This window comes from Vicugna pacos, chromosome 11, assembly GCF_048564905.1.
Source record: "Vicugna pacos chromosome 11, VicPac4, whole genome shotgun sequence".
Lineage (NCBI taxonomy): Eukaryota > Metazoa > Chordata > Mammalia > Artiodactyla > Camelidae > Vicugna > Vicugna pacos.
In genome coordinates, this window is record NC_132997.1 from 17,927,907 (window position 1) to 17,955,866 (window position 27,960).

At 37.0% G+C, this 27,960-nt stretch overlaps 1 pseudogene; it reads left to right on the forward strand.

The window, feature by feature from the left end:
• Positions 1-216: 216 nt before the first annotated feature.
• The window catches only part of LOC140699553 (uncharacterized), a 51,832-nt pseudogene continuing 24,088 nt past the window's right edge, over positions 217-27,960 (forward strand).

The window sequence follows — 27,960 nt, forward strand, 5'->3', positions numbered from 1 at the left end:
AAGAGATATGTAGTTTAAATGCTTGTAATTTATTTCAGATGAACAAAGAATAAAAGTATGTCTGGCGGCTTGAACATTACTTGCTAAACCTGGCAATTCTACCCAGTGTGCTGGAAGTCGCAGACCCTCTATAACTGAGCTGGCTGGAGGGCTTTAGGAAAACGCACCGCGCGCTTTCTGGCCCAGGACGAGGCTGTCGCTCCGGGCCTTCTGCGCATGTGCGCCGCCCCCGGTTCCCCTCCCCCACTCGCCCGTGTGTTCCAGTTCCCTGGTCGCGAGGAGACGGAGCCCGAGCCTCTGCCGCCTGAGGGTGAGGGGGGCGGTTGGGAAGCGGCTGTTGAGCGCCTGAGGGTTGGGCGGGTGGAGCAGGGCCTCCGCGCGAGACGGGTGAGTGAGAAACGGCTTTGTCCTCTGACCTCGGTGTGAATCCGGCTCCGTTTTCACGCACCTGAGGAGACCGGGCGGGTCCCAGCGCTCGTTACCGGGTGAAGCGGAGTTTCCTCATCTCCGGGGCGAAGCGCGGTCCGAGGAGCCGGTGCGGCCGCGCGCGGACTCCGGCTTTCGGGCGCTCGGTAGACACGCCCTTCTCATCTCAGCGGAGAACCGTCTTTTCTGCTCGGGATCTCGCTCCATCCTCCCAACCACCTGCGGTCAGTGTCGCGGCCCTTTTTAACAGTGAAATAGGCTCAGAGAGGCGATAGGAATCCGAAGTGGTGAGCGGCGCAGGGGCAGGAGGCAGGAGAGATTCCATACCTCATCCTCTGCCCAGCATGAGACCTGAGCATGATTCAGTCGCAGCAGTTAGCAGCTCCGTGGCCCTAACCCCTTTAGGAAATCATTTTGAAGTAAATGGGCATTGGATTTGGGGAATTTCTTCTTGTTTCTAAAGAACTTGTGAGCCTGGCACATAAATGGACGCGTCCAGGTCCCTGTGACCACCCCCGCCCCAGCGTTGCCTGTGTTCTCAGTAGCACCAGTTTGCTTTTGCAGGTGGTCCTCCTTGTAACTCAAGAGGACAGGAAGGTCCCGGATTTTGAGATTTTGGGTGAATATTCCAGCTGAATTGGGTCCAGGTTTTTTGTAACAAAGCAGCTTTTGTGATGTAAGGGGGTTCCAGGAGCAGGAATCCCTGGTAGGACAGCCATTTGGCCTGAGACTTCAGTACAGATCCAGAGCCCTAGTGGAAGGGGCTCTTATTGCTCAGCCAGAAGCAATTTGGGTCCTCTTGCCAGAACCACTGTCATAGCCAGACTGTCACAGACTGGGTGACGGTGGAAGCTTTGGGCCAACTTTCAGAAGAGGTGTAAGCTGTGGCTGGGATAGGAGGGCAAGACAAAAGGAACAGAAGATACTGCTTCTTGGGGAGTTAAGAAAGCATCGTGTTGAAGGAAGAGCTTACCAGCCACAGGGGAGGGAATTGCCTTTTTCGTCCCTTCATTCTTCGCTGCATTCTTTCTGGACTCAAAGTTGCTCCCCTACTCCACCACAACTAGAGATATGCTGATGCCCTTTTGTAGTGATGTTAAGAGAATCAGAGATGGTACAGCAAGACAGGTCTTTAATACCTGGACTTCAGACAGGACTATTTCTGCTTTAATTAAAAGATGGTATTGGGATAGTGTGGGCAGGAAGTGGGTCTAAAACATTAAGTGGTTACAGTCATATATTTTATTATGGCAGAATCAGGAGCAGACATTGAGTCTCTTGATAGTTCAGGCAGAATTTTATGCTTTGACAACAGATAAATCAAAACCAAATTTTTTGTTTGTTTGCTTGTTTTTTTTTTTGTCAAAAATACTTTTGAGAAACTGAAACCATAACTTGTTAAGAGGATTTTTTTTTCCTTCCAAAAGAGACCAGCCCTTTAAAACACCCCATCCATTTTTTCTTCAGAATCTTGCTGGGATTCTCTGTTTTGTGATGAACACTACACATTTTTGTTCAGTGTTTTTGCTCAGCACCAGTTTTAAGGAAAGCATTATATTCCATTCCTTGGTTTTTCTTAATTGGCTGAATTAGTTTAATGTGTTTACATTTTTCTGGGTTACAGCATACATTGTTCATAAATTGGCAGGAAAAAAATCTTTTTACATTTGAAAACTAATGTGACCAGGCACTGCATAGTCATACAGAGTTATGCATGGACACAGAGTGTCCCTTTCTGCCTCTTCTCAAGTTGTCTCCCTTTCTGAGGTGTTTGCCAGCTACTGTGTGGAGCTTGTTCGGCAGGTGACATCTCTCATGACCTTTCCTTCTTTCTCTGCTGTACCCTTACAGTTCTGCACTCTCTTCCAGGACCAGCAGGAAATGATCACATTCCAGGTGAGTTGTTTAATTTATGCACAGTTTGGCTTAACGGTGATTATTTGAGGTTTATAAAATGCACATTTATATGAAATAGTAGAAATGAATAAGTTAACATCAGGAAAAATAGCAGAAGTCAGCAAATTGCAGTCCTTGGGCCACGTGCAGCATGCTGCTTGTTTTTCCATGGCCCACAAACTTAAAAATTTTTAGATGATTGAGAAACAAGTAAATCAAGAGTAATATTCTGTTATATGAAAATTTTATGAAATTCCATTCTCAGTGTCTAACATTTTACTGGGACATATTCATGCTCATTCATTTGCAGCTGTAGCTGCTTAAATTTGTGTACATTACAAGGGTGGAGTTGAGTGGTTGTGAAAGAGATTGTATGCCTCACAAACCTAAAATATTTACTGTGTGGACATTTACTGAAAATGTTTGCTCACCTCTAATACAGAGTAGCAGATCAACAGTAGTGCAAAGATGCATGTAGGTAAATGCGAATCTTGTGATCTTACTGAGTTGTGAAACTAAGACGTAAAAAGTTTTTTGAGAGGCTTCGTTTGGTGGGATTGTGAACTTTCCAGTGACAGCCTTAACATTACATAAAAAAGTGGTTAAGAATAAAGTGAATGATTCTTATCCAATCCAGGGGATAAGTTAAGAGATATCAAAAGAACATATGTGATAAATAATTCAAATGAATTGAGTATTAGGACTCACGATTGTTCAGAGAAGGGACAGGTCTGAGTAGACCAGGGCAACCTAGGGTGGTTAGTAGGATGAGGCTTTGTGACAGTCCTGAGGACTGGGCAGAATCTAAATCTTTGTTGAGTTCTCTTATTTAATTGTGGTAGAATACACATGACTGAAATTCACAGTTCAACCATTAAAAAGTGTAGAATTCAGTGACATTTTGTACATTCACATTGTTATTCAACCACAGCCACCATCTACTTCTAGAATCTCTTCATCACACCAAAAGGAAACCGTGTGCCCTTAACAAGCAGTACATAAGCTAACAGTTATTCTCCATTTACCCCAACCCCTAGCAACTGCTAATATGTTTCCTGTTCATGGGTTTGCCTATTCTGGATACTCCATATACATGGAATCATGTAGCCTTTTGTTTGTGGCTTCTTTCACTTACTGTGTTTTAAAGATCCATCCATATTGTAGCTTATATCTCTTCTTCATCCCTTTTATGACAATAAATATTCCATTGTATGTGTATATATATATATTTATGTATATATACAGGTAATTGATGGGCACTTGTGATTCCATTTTTGGTTGTTTAGAATAGTGCTGCTGTGAGCGTTCTTGTACAAATTTTTGTTTGAAGATCTATTTTCAGTTTTTTCCTAGGAGTGAAAAGGATGGGTCATTTATGTGATAATTCTGTGTTAACTTATTTTGAAACTGTCAAACTGTTCCACAGCAAGGTCCCTTGCAAGTCATAGGAATTTTATGTTAGCTTTTCTACTTCCACACAAAAGGCCTTTGAAATTTTGATAAGAATTACATCGTATCTGTAGACCACTTTGGGGAATATTGCCATTTTAAGGATAGTAAATCTTAGAATCCATGAACATGAGGTGTTTTTCCATTAACTTAGGTTTTTAATTTCTTTCAGCAGTGTTCTGTAGTTTTTAGTGTACAGATTTTACACATCCTTACTTAAATTTATTCTTAAGTATTATTTTAGATGCTTTTGTAAATGGAAGTTTTCCTAACTTCCTTTTTGATTGCTTATAGATAGTGTGTAGAAATTCAAAGGATTTTTTAGTGTTGATCTTGTATCTTCCAACTTTGCTGAATTTATTCACTAGTTCTAATAGTTTGTAGATTCTTTAGGATTTTCTATATATGTCATCATGTCATCTGCAAATAAGAGACAATTGTACATCTTCCTTTCCAGTTTGAATGACATTTATTTATTTACATACCTACCCACCTACATACTTACCTACTGACCTATTTGTTCTGGCTAAAATTTCTAGTACAGTGTTGAATATATAAGTGTCCAAAGCAGGCATCCTTGTTTTTCTTTTCTTTTCTTTTTTTAATCATCTTAGTCTTCTTAAGTGTGCAGTTCAGAAGTGTTAAGTTTATTTACACTGTTGAGCAACCGACCTCCAAAGCATTTTCATCTTGCAAAACTGAAAATCTGTACCCATTAAACAGAAACTCCTGTCAATTGAAATAAATGCACAGCCTAAAAGTTAAGAGTTATGTTTTATTTGGCAGGAGGACTTGAGCCAGAATGACAGCCTCCCAGATCGCTCTGAGGGACTGCTCCAAAGAGGTAGGGGAGGAAATAGGATATATAGGAGCTTTACAACAAAGACCAGGTAGTTGGAACAATAAAAGATTACTTGTTATCTAAAGAAAACCAGGCATCTCAAGTTAAAGAATTTAGTGCTTTTCTTTGTATGGGAGGAATCAAATATTTGAGTTCATTGAATTCATTCCTTTGAGAAGCATCTAGCTATCTAGGGCCAGTATCCTGTCCTTTCTTATTCTGAGTCCACTCAGAGGGCACCATAGTGAGTGGCTTCAGAGGCTGGGCTGCAGGCCTGTCCCCACAGGGGGGTGGCGGCAGCCACTGATGGCTTAGTTTCAGCATTCTTTGTTTACTGATATGTTTGCACTATTTTCACTCACATTGGAGTATTTTCATTCACACTCCCCACTCCCCCTCTGCCTCCTATTCAACTTTATGTGAGTTTGGCTACTCTTGATACTTCATGTATATATAAGTGAAATCATATAGGACTTGTCTTTTTGTGACTGGCTTATTTTACTGAAGGTAATGTGTTCAGGGTTTACCCATGTTGTACTACGTTTTAGAATTTTCTTCCTTTTTTAAGGTTGAATGTCATTCTGTTGTGTATATATATCACATTTTGTTTATTCATTCATCTGTTGATGGATATTTGCTTTGCTTCTGCCTTTTGGCTTTTGTGCATGATGCTTCTATGAACATGGGTGTACAAATATCTCTTTGAGACTTCACTTTCAATTCTTTTGGATAAATACCAAGAAATGGTATTGCTGGATCACATGGTAATTATATTTTAAATTTTTTGAGGAACCACCATACTGTTCTCCATAGCATCTATACCATTTCATATTCCCACGAACAGTGTACAAGGGTTCCAGTTTCTATACATCCTCACCAACATTTGCCATTTTCTGCTTTTTTTTGATAGCAGTTAGCATAATGGGTGTAAAGTAGTATCTGATTGTGCTTTTGATTTGTGTTTCCCTAATGATTAGTGATGTTGAGCATATTTTCATAAGCTTGTTGGCCATTTGTATATTTTCTTTGGAGAAATGTCTGTTTAAGTCCTTTGTTCATTTTTAAATACTTTTTTCTTTCTTTTCTTTTCTTTCTTTTTTTTTTTTTTTTTGGTTATTGAGTTGTAGGAGTTCTCAGGGAGCCCCCAGACAGGTCAAAACACAATTCTTTGAAAAACAAGTTGCATATAGCTGTATCTTGTTTTAGTGTGCCTTGCAGATACTGCATTTTTAATAGATTGAATGTTTGTGGCAACCCTGCATCAAACAAATCTATTTGTGCCATTTTTCCAGAAGCATTTACTCACTTCTTGGTAATTCTTACAACATTTCCAACCTTTTTATTATTATTATACTTGTTATGGTGATCTGTGATCAGTGACCTTTGATGTTACCATTGCCAAATTATTGTGACTTGTTAGAAGCTCAGATGATGGCTAGCATTTTTTAGCAATAAAGTATTTTTTAATTTAAGTATGTACATTTTAAAAGATGTAACACTATTTGCACAATTATTAGACTACAGTATAGTGTAAAAATAACTTGTATATGCACTGGAAAACCAAAAAATTCACATTACTGAATTTAGTGCATTGATCTGGAACTGAACCTGAAATATCTACGAGGTGTGCCAGTATTGACCACTCTGTCACCAGCAAGCCAAACCAGGAATGCCTTGATTATTCCAGATTTTTTGTTAGATTGCAGAGTTCTGAAAAACTTGATTCTGAGAGTTTGTTCTAGTTTAATCATTGCTTTACAAGAGGGATGGGATTCTAGGTTTCCCTACTCTACTATTTTACCTAAAGATTTCCACATCAGTTTTATTTTCATTTTCTAAGACTTACTTTTTTATTGAAGTATAGTTGATTTGCAACATTGTGTTAGTTTCTGGTATCTAGCAAAGTGATTCAGTTATACATACATACACATACTCTTTCATATTATTTTCCATTATGTATTATTACAGGATATTGAGTATCGTTCACTATGCTATACATTAAGGCATTGTTGTTTATCTGTTTTATATATAGTAGTTTGTATCTGCTAATCCTAGAGTCCTAATTTACCCTCCCCCATCCTCTTTCCCCTTTGGTAACTATAAGTTTGTTTTCTATGTCTGAGAGTCTGTTTCTGTTTTGTAAATAAGTTCTTTTGTGTCATATTTTAGATTCCATATGTAAATGATATCATAAGGAATTTGTCTTTCTCTTTTTGACTTGCTTCATTTAATATGATAATCTCTAGGTCCATCCATGTTGCCACAAATGGCATGATTCCATTCTTTTTTATGGCTGAGTAATATTCCATTGTGTATGTATACCACTTCTTGATCCATTCATCGGCTAGTGAACATTTAGGTTGCTTTCATGTCTTGACTATAGTAAATAGTGCTGCTATGAACACTGGGGTGCATGTATCTTTTTAAATTATAGTTTTCTCTAGATATATGTTGAGGAGTGGGATTTCTGGATCATATGGAACTCTGTTTTTAGTTACTTAGGGTACCTCCATTTAGTTTTCCATTGTGGTGCACCAATTTACATTCCTGCCAACAGTGTAGGAGGGTTCCCTTTTCTTCACGTTCTCTTCAGCATTTGTTATTTGTGTTTTTTTAATGATGGCCATTCTGACCATTGTGAAGTAGTACCCCGTGGTGGTTTTGCTTTACACTTTTTAATAATTAATGATGTTGAGCATCTTTTCATGTGCCTATTGGCCATCTGTATGTCTTATTTGGAGAAATGTCTGTTTAGGTCTTCTGCCCATTTTTTGATTTGGTTGGATATTTTGTTATGTTTGAGTTGTATGAGCTACTTATATATTATGGAAATTAAACCCTTGTCAGACTCATTGTTTGCAGATATTTTCTCCACTTCCATAGGATGTCTTTTCATATTGTTTATGGTTTCCTTTACTGTGCAAAAGCTTATAGGTATGATTAGCTTCCATTTGTTTATTTTTGTTTTTTTTTCTATTACCTTGGGAGACTGACCTAAGAAAACGTTGGTACAGCTTATGTCAGAAAATGATGTGCCTGATTTCTCTTCTGGGAGTTTTATATCATCGTGTCTTATGTTTAAGTCTTCAATCCATTTAGACTTCATTTTTGTATATGATGTGAGGGACTATTCTAACTTCATTGATTTGCATGCAGCTGTCTAGCTTTTGCAATACCACTTGCCGAAGAGACTGTCTTTTCTCCATTGTATATTCTGGCCTCCTTTGTCAAGATTAATTGACCATTGGTGTGTGGGTTTATATATTCATGCCAGTACCATGCTGTTTTGATTACTGTAGGTTTGTCGTATTATCTTAAGTCTGGGAGTGTTATGCCTCCATCTTTGTTCTTTTTCTTCACAGTTGCTTTGGTAATTCAGGATCTTTTAGGGTTCTGTATACATTTTAAGGTTATTTGTTCTAGTTCTGGGGAAAATGTCCTGGGTAACTTTTTAAGGATCACATTAAATCTGTACATTGCTTTAGGTCTTTCACCTCCTTGGTGAGGTTTATTAATAAATACTTCACTTATTCGTGGTGTGATTTTAAAAACATTTTTTTAACTTTCCCTTTCTGATATTTCATTGTTAATGTGAAGAAATGCAACTGATTTCTGTATGTTAATCTTATATCTGCTACCTAGCTGAATTCATCTACGAGTTATAGTAGTTTCTGTGTGGCATCATTTGTGTTTTCTACATATAGTATCATATCATCTTCATATAATGATAAGTTTGCCTCTTCTCTCAATGTGGATCCCTTTATTTATTTATTTATTTATTTATTTATTTATTTATTTATTGTCTGATTGCTGTGACTAGGACTTCCCGATACTATATTGAATAGAAGCGGTGAGAGTGGGCATCCTTTTCTTGTTCCAGATTTTAGCAGAAAGGCTTTCAAGTTTTCACTGTTGAATGTTATGTTGACTGTGAGTTTATCATAAATAGGTTTATTTATGTTGAGATATATTCCCTCTATACCCACTTTGGTAAGAGTTCTTATCATAAGTGGATGTTGAATTTTATCAAACGCATTTTCTGCATCTTGAGATGATTATGTGATTTTTGTCTCCTCTTTATTTGATATAGTGTATCAAGGTGATTGATTTGCATATGTGGAACTGTCCTTGTGTCCCTGGGATGAATCCAACTTGTGTGATTTTTTTTTATGTGTAATTGCATTCTGTTTGCTAATATTTTGTTAAAACTCTTGTACCACTGTTCATCAGTGATATTGGCCTATAATTTTCTTTTCTTTTTTAGTAATGTCTAGGTCTGTTTGTGGTATCAGGGTGATGGTGGTTTCATAGAATGAGATTTGGAGTATTCTCTCTTCAATCTTTGGGAAGAATTTGAGAAGGATTGGTTTAATTTCTTCTTTATATGTTTAGTGGAATTCCCCAGTGAAGCCATCTGGTCCTGGACTTTTATTTGCAGGGAAGCTTTTTGTTTTTCTTTCTTAATTGCTGATTCTATTTCACTTTTGGTGATTGATCTGCTCAGATTATCTGATTGTTCCTATTCGGTTTGGTGGGCTGTGTGTTTCTAGAAACTTCATTTCTTCTAGGTTTTCCAATTGTTGACATATAATTGTTCATAGTATTTTCTTGTGGTTTTTGTTTTTGTGTTTGTTTGTATTTCTGTGGTACTGGTTGTTATTTTTGTTCTTTCATTCCTTATTTTGTGTATTTGGGTTCTCTCTCTTTTCTTCTTGGTGAACCTGGCCAGAGGTTTGTTGATTTTGTTTACCCTTCCAAAGAACCAGCTTTTGGATTTAAAAAATTTTTTTCTACTGTTTTTAAAATGTCTATTTTATATAATTTTTCTCTGATTTTTATTGTTTCCTTCATCCTTCTGACTTTAGATTTTGTATCATCTTTTTCTAATTTTTTTAATTGGTAGTTTATGTTGTTTGATATTTCTCTTATTTTTTGAGAAAGGCCTGTGTCATTCTGAACTTCCCTCTTAGGATTATTTTAGCTGAATCCCATAGATTTTGTGTGGGTGTGTTTTTGTTGTCAAATGTCTCAAGATACTTTTAAATTTTCTCTTTGATTTCATCATTGACCTGCAGGTTTTTAAGTAGCACGTTATTTAGTCTCCATGCAGTCAGTTTTTTTCTCATTTCTCCTGCAGTAGTTGATTTCTATTTTTATGTCATTGTGGTCAGAAAAGATGCTTGAAATAATTTCTATCCTCTTAAATTTGTTGAGGCTTTTGTTTCATATTACATAATCAATCCTAACAAATGTTCCATGTGCACTTGAATAGAATGCATATTCTCATATTTTCAGGGATATAATGTTCTGATAATATCAGGTAGGTCTAATTGTTCTATTATATCATTGAGAATTTCTCTTTGATTTTCTGTCTGGAAGATCTGTCCATTGATGTGAGTGGGTGTTATAGTCTCCTACTCTTACTGTAATCCCATTAGTTTCTCCCTTTATGTGTATGTGTGTATATATATGTGTGTGTATTTACATATATATATATATATATATATATATATGTATATACATACACACATGCATTCATACGCACACACACTTCCTTTATGTCTATTAGGACTTAGGTGCTCCTGTATTGCAAGCACATATGTTAATGAGTATAAAAACCTCTTGTTGTATTGTTCCTTTTATCATTACATAGTGTCCTTTTTTCTCTCTTTATGGTCTTTATTTTAAAGTCTATTTTGTCTGATATGAGTATCGATACCCCCACGTTCTTGTCATTTCTTTTTGCATGAAACATCATTTTACATCCTTTGACTTTCAATCTGTATGTGTCGTTTGCCCTAAAGTGGACCTCTTATAGGTAGCATATTGTAGGCTTTTGTTTTATTATCCAGTATACAACTCAGTGTCTTTTGCTTGGAACATTTAATCCATTCAGTTTTTCATTTTTCTTTTTTCTTTCTTTTTTTTTTTTTCAGTTATAGTCAATTTATGATATTGTGTCAGTTTCCAGTGTGGAGCACAATTTTTCAGTTATACATGAACATACATATATTCATTGTCACATTGTTTTTCACCGTGAGCTACCACAAGATCTTGTGTATATTTCCCTGTGCTATACAGTATAATCTTGTTTATCTATTCTACATATGCCTGTCAGTATCTACAAATTTTTAACTCCCAGTTGTCCCTTCCCACCCCTCTCCTCCTGGCAACCACAATTTTGTTTTCTTTCACTATGAGTCTGTTTATGTTTTGTATTAACGTTCATTTGTGTTTTCCTTTAGTCCATTGATTTTTAAATTATTGATAGATATGTATTTATTGCCATTTTAAACTTTGTTTTCTGATTGATTTTGTAATTCTTTGTTCTTTTTTGTTTTTCATATTGTGTTTTTGATGTTTTCCTTTTGTATTATGCTGTTGTTCTGTTCTTTTTGCTTTTTCTGACTCTATTGTACGTTTTTCATTTGTGGTTACCCTGTTTTTCAAGTATGTTAACCCATTACTTATATATTTCCTTTAGACTGGTAGCCATATGGGCTCAAACACATTCTAAAAAAAAAAATCTACACTTTCTTACTCTCCTCCCCCACATTTTATGATTTTGATGTCCTCTTTTGCATCTTCATATTTCTTTTTGCCATTCACTGTAGTTATCACATTTCCAGTTGTGATTTTCTTTCTTTTCTATGAATTCCTGCTTCTTTTGTATTTAGAGAAGAACTTTCACTATTTCTTTTAGGATAGTTATAGTGTTCCTGTATTGCTTTAGTTTTTACTTGTCTGAGAAATTTTTTGTCTCTCCCTCTATTCTAAATGATAATCTTACTGGGTAGAGTATTGTAGGTTGCAGGTGTTTTTCCTTTGGGACTTTGAATGTATTTTGCTGCTCCTTTCTGGTCTGCAACGTTTCTGTAGAGAAATTAACTGGTAGCCTTCTGGGGATTCCCTTGTAATTAACTCTTTGTTTTTCTCTTGCTACCTTTAGAATCTTCTCTTTAACTTTGGACATTTTAATTACAATTTGTTTTGTTGTACGTCTTTTTGGGCTCAAGTTTTATGGGATCCTCAGTGCTTCCTGTACCTGGATATCTGTTTCCTTCTTTAGGTTTGGGAAGTATTCAGCCATAGTTTCTTCAGATAAATTTTTTATTTCCTTTTCTCTTCCTTCTCCTTCTGGGATCCCTATTATGCTTAGATTGGGATGTTTTATATTATCCCATAGGTCTGGCATATTGCTTTCACTGTTTTTTTTTCTTTGTTTGTCTTTCTGTCTGCTGTACCAATTGGGTGATTTCTGTTATTCTATCTTCCAAATCACTTTTTCATTCAAACTGCATTATCCAGTTTGCTGTTTGTTGCCTTTAGCCAGTTTTTGTCTCAGCAAGTGAGTTTTCTAAATTAATTGGCTCCTCTTTATAATTTCTAGTTCCTTGTTAAAATGATCTGCATTCCGATCAATAGATTTTCTTAATTCCATCAGTGGTTTCATTACCTCCTTTTTGAACGCACGTTCTGGTAGTCTGGAGAGGTCTATTACATTGTTTATTCTTTCAGCAGAATCCTGTAGTTTCCTTAGTTGGTAGTGGTTCCTCTACTTTTTCATTTTACTTATATTTCTCTGACTCTATGAATTTAAGTGAAACAGTTATCTGCTATGGTCTTGAAGGGCTTTTTTAAGTGGGAGTATCCCTGTGTAGCCTCTGTAAGTCTAATATTTTTGTTGTGAGGGTTGGTTTTAGTATGGTTGCCTCCCACATTCTTCCTCAGTGTGTGCTGGTGGTTATTCCCTTGGTATGGGGTGTGATTTTTGCTGTGGTTCCCAGAGTCTGCACTGGGTGTTGGGTAGGGTCTCCTTTTTGCTCTGTGGTTGTCACAGCTCTGTTGTGGGCAGGTCTACTTCCTAGTTGTTGGGGTGGATGCCCCTAGATTGGACACAGAACTGTAGTGTGTGTAGGCGGGCTTGGAGTGCTCCCGCTGGGAGGGGAGCTACTTAGTGTTCCTCTGCAGTAGCTGTCCCCTAGGAAGAGTGCTCTGTGGTGTCACCAGTCACTTGGTGTGTGTCTCAGAAAGTACACTGTTTTGGGCACTGCCCTTGGCCCACTGCAACCAAGGGAATTCAGGCCCTCAGCCAGGATGTCCCTTAGGCTTTGTGCTTCCAAAATCACTGGCACAGATCTGCTGGCACAGAACTGCTGAGCTGAGGCCCAGGCCCGCTGGAGTCATGCACCTGGACCTGCTGTGGGCGCTGCTGGGTCAGCCCAGACCCCAACCTCACATTTGCATGCACAAGGCCACGGAGCCTACAGCCAGACCTCCCCTGGCCAGGGAAGCACCAGCTCTGCTCAGCTGTCCTGCAGGCACTGAGTTTACAGAGTGCCTGTGGTTGTATACATCTAGGGGTTGCCCAGCCCCTGTGATGCTCAGATTTCAGCCCTGCTTCTGAGGTTGCACAACCCCTGGGGATTGGCTTGGATTTGAGTGCAGCCTCCCACTGGCGCTGGCATGCTTATAGGAGGGTAGGTGGAGCCTCCCCTACTGTGAGTGCTCTGTGAGTGAGGCTCCTGTGGCCCCGCCCTGCCCGTTTCTTTGATCATGCATGTCAACACTGGGGGTTCCATGATGAACCCAACTTTCTTCCTGTGCATGCCCCTGACTGTGGCTCAGAACAGGCTCTAGCCCTTTCAGGCTGTCCCTGCGCAGCCAACCCTAGTCCTCTTCCCAGATCTGACCTCCGAAGCCTGAGTTTCAGCACCCAGCCTCTGCACGCACATGGAGATATGCCCCTTGGGCTCGGGAATGCAGCGAGGTGGCACAGACCCTCTGTGCCAGTCTCTTTCCCTTCTGTCTGCTGCACACTGACTGCTGCCATCTTCTCTGAGCCTCTGAAGCTCCCTTTCTGTCCTGGTGGATCTCCATGCTGGTGAAGGGGTTGCCCAGGGTGAGGAAACATCTCCTCCTTCACAGCTCCCACCCAGAGGTGCAGGTCACAATCTGATTCCACTCTTTAACCCTTCATTCTACCTTGTTATGTGGTAATCCTTGGAATTTTGGTCTTATGAGAACTTCTACCAGCATTCAGCAGGTATTCTGTGAGAATTGATCCACATGTAGATTTATTTTTGATGTATTTATAGGAGGAAATGAGCTCCATGTCTTTCTATTCTGTCATTTTGATCTGACCTCTCCTCTGTTTCCAGTTTTATTGAAATATGGTTGACCTACAACCATAAAGCCCAAGTGTACAACATAACTTGCTTTATATATATCATGAAACAAATACCACAAAAAGTTTGGTTAATGTCCATCATCTCATATACATACCAAAAAAAGTTTTTCCTTGTGATGTAACTCTTAGGATTTACTCAAACTTTCATATATACCATATTTTGTGTGACCTGTAATCATCATGTTGTACATTAAACCCCCAGTACCCATTTAACTTATAACTGGAATTTTGTAAATAATTTTTGTTTATCTATTTTATTTATTATTGAAGTATAGTTAGTTTACAATGTTGTGTCAACTTCTGGGGTACAGCATAATGTTTCAGTTATGCATATACATACATATATTCATTTTCATATTTTTCATTATAGGTTGCTATATGATATTGAGTATATTTCCCTGTGCTGTATAAAAGGAACTTGTTATCTATTTTATACAAAGTAGTTAGGATCTGCAAATCTCTGAACTCCCAATTTGTCTCTTCTGACCTCCTTTCCCCCTGCTAACCATAAGTTTGTTTTCTATGTCTGTGAGTCTGTTTCTGTTTTGTAAATAAGTTCATGTGTGTGTGTGTGTGTTTTTGTGTGTGTGCGTGTATGTTTAGATTCCACATGTGAGTCATATTGTGGTATTTTTGTTTCTCTTTCTGACTTACTTCACTTAGAATGATGAAGTAAGGACCTAAAGAATAGTCATTCTAAGGGAAGTTTGTAAATTTTGACCACCTTCATCCAGTTTCCTCTCACCACCCCTTAGTCCTCCACTCCCAGCCAATGGTAACCACTAATCTGATCTCTTTTCCTATGAGTTTGGTGGGTTTGTTTGTTTGTTATGTGTTTATTTAGATACCACATATAAGTAAAATCATACAATATCTTGTGTCTGACATCACACTTATCATAATACATTCAAGGTCCATCCATATTGTTATCAATAGAAATTTTTCTTTTATTGCTGAGTAATTATCTCTCTATATATTTTATATTCTATATATATCCTATGTATATTTTATTCATAGGAGATTATACCTCTTAATATTCCCTACCTCTATGATGCTTCTCTCCCTTTCTTGTTCTACTGGTAACTGTTAGTTTGTTCTCTATATTTGTGTTTCTTTCTTCTTATATTCACTAGCTTTTTGAAATATATTCTACAAATAAGTGATAGCATACAGCATTTGTCTTTCTTTATCTGACATATTTCACTTAGTATAATACCCTCCAAGACCATCCATATTATTACAAATGACAAAACTTTCATTCTTTTCTATGGCTGAGTAGTATTCCATTATATATATATACCACATTTCTTTATCCATTCATCTGTTAATGGACGCTTAGATTGCTTCCATATCTCGGCTATTGTAAATAATGCTGCTGTAATAATTGAGTGCATATATTTTATTCAATTAGTGTTTTAAGTCTTTTTTTTCTTTGGATATATACCCAGGAGTGAAATTGCTGGGTTATATTTTCAAATTTTTTGAGAAACTGTTTTCCACAGTAGCTACACTAGTTTACATTCCTACCAACTGTGCATGAGGGTTCCCTTTTCTCCACATGCTCTCCAACATTTGATATTTATTCTCTCTGATAATAGCCATTCTGATAGGCATGAGGTGATATATCATTTCTCTGATGATGAACGATGCTGAACATGTTTTCACACATGTACTGGCCATACACATATCTTCTTTGGAAATATGTCTATCCAGGTCTTCTGCCCATAGTTTTTTTTTTTTTTTTTAGGAGTTTTCTCTTGCTCTTTCAATTCAGATACTTTCTTCTCTCTTCTCATGTTGCTTAATTTTCACTCTCTAGGAGATAAGTGAAACAGTTACTGTTGCTGTCTTGAAGGGGCTTCCTTATGTGGAAGCATCCCCATACAGTCAGCATGTAACCAGTGGATTTGTTCGGAGAGCTGGATCTGACTTGAACACAAGTTATGCCTTTCCTTAGGGTGTGCTGGCAGCTGTCACCTTGGTAGTAGTTGTTACTGGAGATGAAGAGACTACAGCTGGATCCACGTTTGAACTCAGGCATCCAGTCTGCTCAGTGGCTGTCTCTGCCCTCTTAGGAGTGGACATGAGTCACATATTGCTGGACTAGGAGCCCTGAAGGTCAGGTCCAAGCTGGCTCCATGTATGTGCTCTCCCCACTTCCAGCACTGGTACCTTTGCTCCAGAGGGGAGCACCACTGGTGCGAGGTTGGGCATTTGGCTTCAACTGTGGTACAGGCCATGGTGGTCCTGCCAGGGCAGAGATCTGGCCTGCTTCTGTTGTAAGCCTGGGTAAGCAGCAGCAATGCATGCCCCGACCTTGCTCAGATGACGTTTTGGACCTGAGCTTCTTTTTTCTCTCAGAATTCGGCTCTTCCCTTGGCTTCTGTCACACTTGCCCAGGTGCGGAATTGCACCACAGGGCACATAGGGCCTGTGTGGGCTCCCAGCATGGGTCTGGGCACCAGCTGTGTTCATTTGGCCTCAGCTGGAGGTCAGAGGTGCTTCTCATGTGCTTACTGTGTAAGCACCAGTAACAGATGGCCCTGCTCTTCTCAGGTGCCAAGCTGGGTTACACACACCTGGGACTTCATCCCAGTGTGGAGCTGCTTCATGAAGCAAGTGGGGCTCCAACGTTCACTGGGCTCAGGCTTGGATGCCTGCTGCAGCAGTCGCAGGAAACCAGGCAGCCTCATTTGCAGTTTTCAGTCTGTGTGCTTTGCCTTGCTTCAGGAGCAAGCAGGCATGTGAATGCTCCTCACTGGTGAAGTTCACAGCCCTCCTGTTGAACTTACTGGACCTCCAATTGGCCAAGGGGCTCACCTTCCCTGTATCAGACCCCATGCTAGGGCACCAAATACGTGGCTTGACCACTCACTGCCCGAGGAGGATCTCCACCTGTGTAATCTCCCTTTTCATCTGTGTCCTCTCTCAGGGGCACAGGTCTCAACCTGATCACTTTTCTTCCCTTCCTGCCATATTCTTTGTGGATCTTTCTTGCAGCCTCAGTTGTACAGGAGTCTTTCTGCCACTCTCCAGTTAGTTTTAAGTGTGAATTCTTCCACATGTGGATGTAGCTTTGATGTGTTTGTGAGGGGAGGTGAGTTCTGCATTGTTCTGTACTATCTTCATCTCCTTCCTCTGTCAAGTGAATACTTTGCCCGTTAAGTTAAATCTTGTCTTACTTATTTATAAAGTCCTATAATATAGATGTACATGGAGACATTCTCAAAATAACTAAGAGACTTGGGTGCAATATTCAGGAATTACAAAGTTACAAAGCAAGCAATAATAAAGACATCACCAAGAAGTCATTATTGAAGCCAGAGAATCTTCAGCGACTCAGGATAAGATGGATTATTTTTCACATGGGCGTTAGAATTATTTTTCATCTTTAAATTCTCTAGTTTTCTCAGAAATAACATGTATTGGTAAAGTATAAGAACTCAAATGTTTAACTAACTTTATCACAAAATGTCTGAACTTTTAATGAATGTTTTTTCAATTCAATTCAATTATTCATTCATCAACTACTTACGAGAATCTACTAGGTGTCCTTTGCTATATACTGTAGGTTCTAAGAAAAATGAACTGTGGGCCCTTACAAAGGAGCCACTCTCAGTGAGGTGGGAGTGGGAGATGGGGACACTGATAGACTACTATAAAAGTCTTGTAAGTGAGGTGCACACAAAATTCTGCTTCATATTCTTTTTCTTTAAAACTTGCAGCTGTTTTATTGATCACTTTATCACACTTCCCTGTAGTGGAAATATATGAATAAACAGATTTAAGGGTTGTTTAAAAATTTTCCTGTCATGATAAAACTTATTAGTCCAAGTAATCAAAACAAATATATTTCAACTACTTATGAATAAGTATTAAACACAAAAGTAAAGTTTTATTGGAAATATGTCTTACAGAGATCGAGTTGCATGGATTTTTTGGAAACTAGTGCATTTTCTTAGTGGATGAGAACTACCACAAGGAAAAATAGTTTAGCATTAATTCTACTCCAAGGTCAATTCCATGGATGTAAGCAATGAGAAAACTTGTTTGCATAAATAAGTAGATGTGAGTGAATGCAGTTTTGTTATAGTAATGCCTCTCAATTTTTGGAATTGCTCCTGAATAATATGCCACCGAAGAGCTATCAAAGGAAAAATACTTTTACTTTTTACTTTTAATGATCTAGCAGCTGATAACTCTGATTAGGTTCTCTTTCAATTTAATTGAAATCCAGTATAGTCATCCCTTGGTATCTGCACGATCCCCTCCAAGGATAGCAAAAGTGACTGATGCTCCTGGGTGTCTCTCTATATTCATGGGTTCCGCATCCTCAGATATGGGTGACTATAACTGAAAACCCCTTGACTTGTAAAAGGATATGTTCTCACTCACCAGTTAGTTGTTCCTTTCTTTGATGTACTTGAGGGGTTTGCACCATGAGGGGATTGCACCTCCATAAGGTTTTCCATGTTCTTTATGAGTATGTTTTTGGTAAAGAACATGTAACTAGACTTGTTAATCCTATTATGAAATGCTCTTCCCTTTATATTGAGTATTTAACCTGATTTCATTTTGTTGTGGTTACACATTTAAATTTATAGCAGATTGACTTCAACATCCTGCAGATAACTGCTCCTTTACAGCTTTGTCCCCACTTCTTGATGTCAAAATATTACATCTAAAATAGAAACAAATTATTATTTTAAATGTCTTATTCTCTAAATTATGTAGAAAAAAAATTTGGAATTACAAATCACAGTTACATTATTAAAAAACTTTTATTCTAAATTTTTAAAAATGTATAACTCACATCATGTAGAAAATAGAAAGTACAGTTATAAATAATTGTCATAGTAATACTACTTCTGTAATTGCCTTTGTATTTCCTTTTATTGGATCTTTATTCATATGGTTTCAAGTTAATGTTTAACATCCTTTCATTTTACCTTGCAGGACTTCCTTGAGCATTTCTTGCAGGGCAGGTCTAGTGGACATTCACTCCCTCAAATTTGGTTTATGTGGGAATGTCTTGGTTTCTTGGCTATTTAAAGAGCAGTTTGCCAGATTTGTATTCATGGTTGACAGGTTTTTTTCATTTAGCTCTTTGAGCATTTTGACGCACTGCCGTCTGACCACTAAAGTTTCTGATGAGAAGTCTGAAGATAATCTTAATTGAGGATCCCTTGTATGTGATGAGTCACTTCCTCTTGCTGCTTTCAAGATTCACTCTGTCTCTAGAAAGTTTGATTGTAAGGTGTCTTGATATGAGTCTCTTTGATTTTATCTTAAAACTTGGAGTTTGTCAAACTTCATGGATGTTTGTATTCATGTCTTTCATTAAATTTGGGAACTTCAATTGAAACATTATTTCTTTGAATATCCTTCAAATATTTGTATGACTTTCTTTAAATGTTTTCTATGCCCATTTTTCTATTTCTCTCTTCTTTCTCTGGGACTCCCACATGCATGTTTTGCTGTGATTGATGGTGTTTCTTAGGTCCCTTAGGCTCTGTTCAGTTTTCTTCAATATTTCTACTTTCCGTTCCTCAGCCTTGATGATGTCCATTGTCCTATCATCAAGTTCATTGATTCTTTTTTCCATCAGCTCAAATCAGCTTTTGAATATCCATATGAATTTTTCATCTCAGTTAATGTACTTTGAAGCTGCATAATTTCTTTCTGGTTTCTTTTTAGATTTTCTATCTGACTGATTTCCATTTTGTTCACATATCATTCTTCATATTCTCCACATTTTTCTTATCTGAGCATCAGTAAAACAGTTGTGTTAAAGTCTTTGTCTGATATACCTGCCATTCAGTCTTCTGTAGTGATGGATTCTTTTGATTTTTTTCTTTTGCATGGGCTATACTTTTCTGTTCCTTTGTATCTTTTGTGATTTTTTTGGTTGTACACTGGTAAACAATGGTAATAATGTCATAACTCTAGAAAAAACAGATTTTCCCCCTTTGCAGGGTGTGCTGTTCTTTCTTTTCTGTTAATTTTTTTTATTGATATAGATTCTCTGTGTGAAGAATCAGCCTGATGTGTAAACATAATGTCTTCTTAAGTCTTTTCTGGGCCCTTCCTTGGGTAAGCACAGTCACTTTTTAATTTTCCCAATATTTGCAATTGTTTTTTAATTTCCTAATTGTTAATCTGGTTCTGAAAAGGGAAAAGGCAAAAAAAAGGGGGTGGGCCCAAATAAACGAAGGGGCTTGTGTCACTGTGGGGTAGTGCATCAGTGGCATTCTGCTTCTTTGCACCTCTTTGATCAGCAGTCTCAGCCGTCAGAGCACAGATCCCCAGTATTTGGAGGACTTTATTCTTTTTATCCACTCTAGCTCCTGTAAGGAGCTGCTACTCTGCAATGGGCTGAAATTCATTGAAATAAGCCAAAAACACCATCCAAGCCTACTCCTGGACATTGCAAGCCTCAACGGAGCCCAGAGTTCCAAAATCCTACATACGGACAGATTCTGCCAGTGCAGTTGTTGTCTGTGTAGGTCTATCTGTGTGGTGCTCCTATTCCATCATGTTTTCAGAATTCTCTTACATTCCTTTATATAGCTGAGTAATATTCCATTGTTTATAAATACTACATTTGTTTATCCATTCATTGATGAATCCACCTATTGATGGAAATTTGGATATTTCCTACCTTTTGGTTATTTTGATAGTGCTGCTATGAATATGTGTGTGTATGTAGTTCCTGAGTGTGTGTACACACACACACAGATATGAATATGGAATTTCACACATCATGTCAAATATGACAGTTTTACGTTTAATTTTTTGAGGAACAGTCAAAACTATTTTCTGTAGCATCTTAAACCAGTTTTTCATTTCCACCAGAAATGTATGCTGGTTTCAGATTCTGTAATTCTGGCCAAAACCTGTTTTCCATTTTTCAATTGTACTCATACTAGCATGGGCCAAGTGGTACCTCATTGTGGTTTTGATTTCCATTTCCCTAATGACCTGTGAGGTTGAGCATCTTTCTATATTTGAACATTAAAAAAACAACAACAGCAGACTTTGGAGAAATGTCCATTCAAGTGCTTTGCACATATTTTAATTGGTCCTTTTTGTTGAGTTGTCAGAGTTCAGTGTATATTCTGGATATCAGACCTATATTAGATACATGATTTGGAAATATTTTCACCAATAGTGGAAATTTAGTTTCCTTTCTGATAAGATCCTTTGATGCACACAAGTTTTAATTTGAGATGAAGTCCAATTTATCTGTTTTTACTTTTATTTTTTATGCTCTTGCTGTCATATATAAGAATACATTGCCAAATCTTATGTTTTCTTCTAAGACTTTTGTGACTTTAACTCATATTTAGGTTCATTTTGAGTTAATTTTTGAATATAGCGTTGAGGTAGTTGTCCAACATCATTCTTTCCCAGTGTTATGCAATTGTCCCAGGACCAGACTATTATTTCCCCATTGAAAGGGTTTGGCCCATTGTTGAAAATCAGTTGTCCATAGTGCATGTGCTTATTTCTGGACTCTGTATTTTTCCATTAGTCTTCATGTTTATACTTATGCCAGTACCATACTGTTTTGAGTACTGTAGCTTTGTAGTACTTTTTGAAATGAAACTCCTCCTAATTTGTCCTTTTTGTTTGTTTGAGATTATTTGGACTATTTAGGACTGCTTGCAGTTCCTTAATTTTGAGTATCAGCTTTTCCATTTGTGTAGAAAAGACTGTTGGAATTTTAATAGGGATTGCATTGAATCTTCAGATCATTCTTGGTAGTATTACCACTTTAACAATATAAAATCTTCTAGTCCATGAGAATGGAATATGTTTCTATTTATTTAGGTTTTTCATTTCTTTTACAATTTTTTTGTAGTTTTGGATATCCTTCATTAAATTTATTGTTAGGTATTTTACTCTACTGGATGGTATTTTAAATACATTTTTTTAAATTTACTTTTTGTGTTGTTCACTGCTGGTATAGAGGGGAAAATCTCCTGATTGTTGTGTGTTGATTTTGCACTCTGCAACCATGGTGAAATTCATTTATTAGCTCTTGTAGCTTATTTTGTGGGGTTTGTGTGTGTGTGTGTGTGTGTAGTGTGTGTGTGTAGTGTGTGTGTGTGCATGATTTTCTCTATATAGGATAATATATTCAAATAGAGATAGGTTTACTTCTGCCTTTCCAATATGAGTGTATTTTATTTTTCCAAATCACTCTGTCTATAACTTAAATTTTTTATTTTTTATTTTTTATTGAGTTACAGTCATTTAACAATGTTGTGTCAAATTCCAGTGTAGAGCACAACTTTTCAGTTACACATGAACATATGTATATTCATTGTAACTTATTTTTCACAGTGAGCTACCACAAGATCTTGTATATATTTCCCTGTGCTATACAGTATAATCTTGTTTATCTGTCCACATCAACAGTATTTTGTCTGTATCTACAAATTTTTTAATCCCAGTCTGTCCCTTCTCACCCTCCACCCCCTTGGCAACCACAGGTTTCTATTCTGTCTATGAGTCTGTCTCTGTTTAGTATTTATGGGGTTTTTTGTTTTTTTTAGATTCCACATATGAACGATCTCATATGGTATTTTTCTTTCTCTTTCTGGCTTACTTCACTTAGAATGACGTTCTCCAGGAACATCCATGTTGCTGCAAATGGCATTACGTTGTCGGTTTTTATGGCTGAATAGTATTCCATTGTATCAATATACCACATCTTTATCCAGTCATCTGTTGATGGACATTGAGAGGCTGTGGAGAAAAGGGAACCCTCCTACACTGCTGGTGGGAATGCAGTTTGGTGCAGCCACTGTGGAAAACAGTATGGAGATTCCTCAAAAGACTAGGAATAGACCTACCATATGACCCAGGAATCCCACTCCTGGGCATATATCCAGAAGGAACCCTACTTCAGGATGACAGCTGCACCCCAATGTTTATAGCAGCACTATTTACAATAGCCAAGACATGGTAGGAGCCTAAATGGCTAGAACTTTTAGTACAATAGTGAACAGAAGTTTTGCAAATAGGCATCCTTGTTCTGTTCTTCATCATGAGAAAGCTTTCAGTCTTTCACCAGTAAGTATGTTTTTTTAGGCTTTTCATACTTGCCCTTTATCATGTTGAGGAACTTTGCCTGTGTTCTTTATTTTCTTCATGTTTTTATCATCAAATGGTGTTGGATTTTTTTGTCCTGCATCAGTTGAGATGATCATGTGGTATTTTTTCATTTGTTTTACTGGGGTGGTGCGTTACATTGATTGATTTTTAGTATGATAACCATCATTCTATTCCTGGGATAAATCCCACTTCATCATGGCATATAATCCTTTTAATATGCTGCTGAATTCAGTTTCCTAGCATTCTGTTGAGGATTTTTGCATCTGTATTCTTAAGGAATGTTAGTCTTTGATTTTGTTTCCTTATGAAGTTTTTATCTGGCTTTGGTATCAAGATAATGCTGAACTCATAGAGTGAGTTAGGAAGTATTCCTAGCTTTTCTATTTTTTTGGAAGAGTTTGAGAAGGATTGGTAATTCTTTAATCATTCATTAGAATTCACCAGTGAAGCCATATAGTCCTTGACTTTTCTTTGTTGTGCTGTTTTTCATGACTGATTCTGTTTACTTGTTACATGTCTGTTGACATTTTGTATTTCTTCTTAAGCCAGTTTTGGCAATTTGTGTTTTTCTAGGAATTTGCCCATGTCATCTAGTTATCTAATTTATTTGGTGTACAGTTGTTCATACTATTCTCTTTAAATGATTTCTTCCTGTAATGTATCCACTTTCATTTCTGATTTAGTTCCTTGTGTCTTCTTTCTTTTTCTTAGTCAACATAGTTTAGCTAATGTTGTTTTATTCAAGGAATTAACTTTGTGATTGACTGTTTTTCTCTCTGATTTTTATTCTCTTTTCATTTGTCTTTAGTATTTATTATTTCCTTCATTTTGTTGGTTTGCGCTTCATTTGCTCCTCTTTTTCTAATTTCTGAAGATGTAAAGTTATGCTATTGATTTGAGATCATTCTTCTTTCTTAATATAGGCATGTACTACTATAAATCTCCCTATATCTTTGTCTTTAGGCTGTATCCTATAAATTGAGTTATTTTGTGTTTTCTTTTACTTTTGTTTCTAAGTGTTTTCTGATTTTCCTTGTGATTTCTTCTTTGACCCATTCATTGTTTAAGAATGCATTGTTCAATATCCACATATTTGTAAAATTTCCAGTTTTCACTTTGTTACAGATTTCTAGCTTTATTCTGTTATGGGCGAAGTGCTTATGATGATTTTGTTCTTTTTAACTGTATTGATCCTTGTTTGTGGTCAAACCTGTGGTCTATCCTGTACAGTGCTTCTTTTGCCATTGGAAGAACATATATTCTGCTAATGGTTGGTGGGGTATTCTACATACTTTTCTTATGTCTGTCTGTTTTATACTGTTGTTCAAGTACTCTGTTTTCTTATTGATCTTTTATCTAGACATTCTATTCATTGATTGAAGTGGTGTAGTGAAATCTCAACCTATTGTAGAACCGCTTCCTTCTCCCTTCTAGTCTGTCAATATTTGCTACATATATTTTGGTTCTCTCTTCTTAAATCCATACATGTTTTTGATTGATTGATTTTCTTCATGAGTTGATCATTTTCAAAATATATAATGTCCTTTGTGACTTAATAGAATATTTTTTTCTGATATTAACATAGAGATCCAGCACTCTTTAGGTTACTATTTGCATGGATATCATTTTCCATCCTTTAGCTTTGAACATACTATGTCTTTGGATCTAGACTGATTCTCTTGTGGACAGCATATAGTGGGATCATGCTGTTGTTGTTGTTTTAGTCTGCCAATCTCTGCCTTTTAATTGGTGAACTTAATCCATCTCTGTTTAAAATAATTATTCATAAGGGAGGAGATATGCAACTGTGTTCAATATTTTGTCTTATACCATCTATGTCCCTAATTTTGTCAGTTACTGCTTTCCTTTGTTTTTACTTGATTTGTTTGTAGTGTACTGACTTAATTTCCTTGTCATTCTCTCTTGGATATGTAATTTAAATATTTTCTTAGTGGCTACCACGGTGATTATTTCTAACATTTGAAATTTATAACAATCTAGTTTAAATTGATAGCATTTTGGCATTGACAGCATGCAAAAATTCTGCTCCTCTACTTCTCTGTCTACCCTCACCATGTTGTTGCTTTCCCAAATTGCACCTTTATCTGTTTTGTATCTAATAACATACAATTATTTCTTATGTATTTGTTTTTTGAATCTTGTAGGGGAAAAACAAGTGGAGTTGCATACCCAAGTGCAATAACTTATATAGTTATCTTTACTGGAAGTCTTTATTTTATGGCTTTGTGTCAGTTAACTGTCTTATATCCTTTCATCTCAAACTGGGGCTCTCCCTTTAGCATTTCTTGCAGGGTAGGGCTGGTGGTAATGAACTCCTTTGGCTTATGCTTATCTGGAAATATCCTCATTTTTAAAGGACATTTTTCATCAATATAGAATGTTCAGTTGACAGGTATTTTTTTTCTCCCTTCAGCACTTTGAATATATCAACCCAGTGCTTTTTGGCCTCCCAGGTTTCTGCTCAGAAATCTGCTTTTAATCTTACTTTGGATCCCTTGCATTTGATGAGCTGTTTTTCTCTTGCTGCTTTAAAGATTCTTTCCTTTGTGTGTTTGATTGTAATGTGTCTTGGTGAATGTATTTTAAGTTTATCCTACTTGACACTCTTTGAGTTTCTTGGGTGTATAGATTCATGTTTTCCTTGAAATTTGGGGAATTGGGGGCCATTATTTCTGCAGTTATTCTTTTCTCTCCTCTCTCTCATTCTCCTGCAACTCCATAGTGTTTGTGTTGGTCTGCTTGATGGTGCCGCATAGGTCATTTCTGTCATGTTTACTTTTCTTCATTTCTTTTTGCTCAGCTCCTCAGACTTGATCATTTCAATTTTCCTATCTTAAGCTAGATGATCCTTTTATGCAGTCTCAAGTCTTATTAAACACTTGTAGTGAATTTTTCATTTCAGTTATGGTAATTTTCAGTTACAGAATTTCTATTGGGTTCTTTGTTTTAATTTCTCTTTATTGATATTCATTTTTCATTTATAAATTGTTTTCCTGGTTGCATTTCTTTCTTTGTTTTATAGTTTCTTTTTGCTTTTTGAGTATATTTAATACAGTTGGTTTTATTATAAGTCTTTGTTTAGAAAGTTCAGTGTTTGATCTTCCTCAGGGGCCTTTCTGTCAATCATGTTTTTCCATTGATTTGGCCGTACTTTCCTATTTCTTTGTATGACTTGTGATTTTGTTGTTGTTGTTGTTGTTGTTGTTGAAACTGGACATTTTGCATATTATAATGTTATTGTATGTTGTATAATATAATTCTAGAAATTCTTTCTTGCTTTTCTCCAAGTTTCGCTGTTCTTGATTGTCGAAGGCTTCAGTTATCCATATGACTTTTCCAAACTGCCTTTTTTCCCCCCACAAAGTCTGTATTTCTTGTCATGTGTGGTCACTGAATTCTCTGTTCTTTTAGCTTGTGTTCAGTTAGTGTTTTGACAGACTTTCCCTTGTAGGCAGGGATAAAACAAAAACTAAAAAACACAACAAAACAAAACAAAACTTCCCAAACTTCCACCTTTCACACTCTTTGGAAATTGGCTGTGTGCTGGGGTTACTCTTCAGGACTCAGCATGTCCATGTTCAACTGCCCCAGCCTTCACATCCTGCTTGCTGTGTTGTAGAGACCGGCTGGAGGTGAAAGCTAAGGGTCTCTGAGGTCTTTTCTAGGCATTCATTCTGTCCTGGGCATGTGTCTGGCTTTCTAAATTCCCTGATGTACAAAAGTGGTTTTGATTATCTTAATTTCCCAAAGAAGATAGATACTCTGTCGACTTTTTCCCCAGGCTTCAGGTGATCTGTTCTGTCTCTACTGTAATCTTTTGCCCAGGTAAGTATGAGTTTTTCTTATTTTTGAGCAGCCAGAAACCCCTGTTTTTCTGCCTGGACTGAGGCTTTTTTTCCCCTATAATTAAAAATTATTATTTTCTTTTGTTATAGTTGATTTACAGTATTATGTTAGTTTCGGGGATACAACATAATTTGATATTTGTGTATATTGCAAAAGGATATACGAGGTATGATCCTTTGCAAGTGTTTACTCCTTTTCCCTATATTGCATGTTTTATATAAATCATTTTACTAGTTTGCTTACATGCTGAATATTAATATTTTTTTCAATTTTTCACTCTTCTGTATTTGTTCCAAGTTTCCTTTTGACTTGATGGCACTGATGCCATTAGATAGGTGCCCTAAATGGGCTCCCAGATGACTGGTACAATCCACAGCCACTGAGAAGAGGATGATATGATACATTTCAAAAGAAGTAAGAGTAGATTGTATTTCAAGTTACTATTTGTCTTTTCTTGAATCAGTAGAGAAAGATATGGCACAAACAAACCTTTGATGCCAGGCAGAACTGAATTTGAATGCTAACTGGTTGCACTTTACCAGTTGTTTGTAACCTCAGCCTAGTTACTTAATTTCTCTGTTTTTTTCCATTAATAATGAAGCACTAATAATTAAGATTTGCCTATAAGTATGCAGGTTATTTTGTTGTCCCAGTATTAAAGGTAATTTGTGAAAATAGGAGTTCTTGAGCTGTAGAAAAGCTGTAATTTAAGAATGGCCATATGTGAGGCCCTTCAAGGTTAACCCTTTATTAGCTCATATAATTCCTGCAGTTTTGGAGTTAGCTTTCACTTTTACATCATTATAGAGCTGATGAATACTAATGAATAAAGTTTTATATATAGAATATACTCAGAATGATTTATTCGAGGGAACATTGTAAGTGGGTGAGATATTTTACCTGAGTTTGAGTTCACTGCAAGAAATGACAGTAGACTTGTCATTTTTTCTTTTCTGTCAATTTTTTCATCTCATTTGCCTACTTGAGAACTTGTCTTTGTAGCTTTAGATTTTCAACTGATTGGTGGAGCAATGCCACTACACATATTTCAAGGCATCACAGTCTCTGAGTCCTGAGCACATGGCAGTGTCCATGATCATTATGGAGGGATACTTAAGGTACATGTACTTCCTTGGGAAGTTAACAGTCTTATGCTACCTGTTCAGTA